Source organism: Eptatretus burgeri, chromosome 11 (assembly GCF_056783735.1).
Source record: "Eptatretus burgeri isolate ZD-2024b chromosome 11, Ebu_testis_v1, whole genome shotgun sequence".
Classification (NCBI taxonomy): domain Eukaryota; kingdom Metazoa; phylum Chordata; class Myxini; order Myxiniformes; family Myxinidae; genus Eptatretus; species Eptatretus burgeri.
Window position 1 is genome coordinate 58,356,162 of NC_140971.1, and position 1,191 is coordinate 58,357,352.

Genomic DNA, 1,191 nt, shown 5'->3' on the forward strand with positions numbered 1-1,191 from the left:
GGTTACTCCCTCTTACGGTATGACAGACCTGAGCCTCGTCCTGGTGGAGGTGTTGCTCTCTTCATCAAAGACTCTATTCCTCACTCTCCATGCACTGCTCTCACTCCCCCACACCCCCAGGAATACCTCTGGCTTCGGCTTCCCCTCCACTCCCACCTCATGTTTATATGTGTACTGTACCGTCCACCGAACAGTGATGACTCCATCTACACCTCACTATCCGAAAACATGGACCATCTTCTATCTTCTCATCCAAACTCTCTCTTCCTCTTATCTGGTGACTTCAATTGTCATCACGCCAGTTGGCTAGGTGTGGGTACCTATCTCACCTGCCATGGCACCTCAGCAAAAGCTTTCTGCGACTCATTGGGACTGACTCAATCGGTCAACTTCCCGACCCGGATCTCAACCAATGGTACTCCATCTCTTCTGGATCTGATTTTGACAAATTTCCCTGACAATATCTGCTGCTCTTCCTTCGCTCCAATTGGTTCTTCTGACCACGTCCTTGTTAAAGTGGACATCTCTCTGGCTGTTATCAGAGAACCACCTCACCGCCGTCGAGTCTGGCATTTCACTCAAGCCGACTGGCAGGGTCTCCGAGCAGCCATCAAACTTACAGACTGGTCTCCTATCACTACCTTCTCAAACATCAACTCATCCTGGGAATTCTTTCAAAGAAACTTGCTCTCCCTCATGCACAGATTTATCCCCTCTCGTGTTCAGTTGTCTTACCCTTCCTCCCGCCCTTGGTTTACTGAAGCTTGTGGCGAGGCAGTTGTCCTGAAACAACTTGCCTTTGCCTCATGGAAAGCAAACCCAACTGAGGGCAATCTCAGTTCTTTCCACAAAGCTCGGAACAAGTGTGTATCTACCCTCAGGAGAGCCAGAAAACAACATCTTTCTCATCTCAAGTCTGAACTCTCAAACCTCTCTCCCTCCTCAAAATCCTGGTGGCGTTTAATCAAATCTGTTTCTGGTGTATGTTCCCCCTCCATTCCCTCCCTTACCTCAAATGGCCGCACTGCTGATTCCACACGTGATAAAGCTGAATGTCTAAACTCGGTGTTTGCAGCTAAATCTTGTGTCCTAAACCCATCACTATCTCTACCCACTTTACCCAGTCGCACCCAACTGCCCCTGGACTCTGTATCCTTTTCACCTGACAAGGTGGAGAGCTTGCTTTCAAAC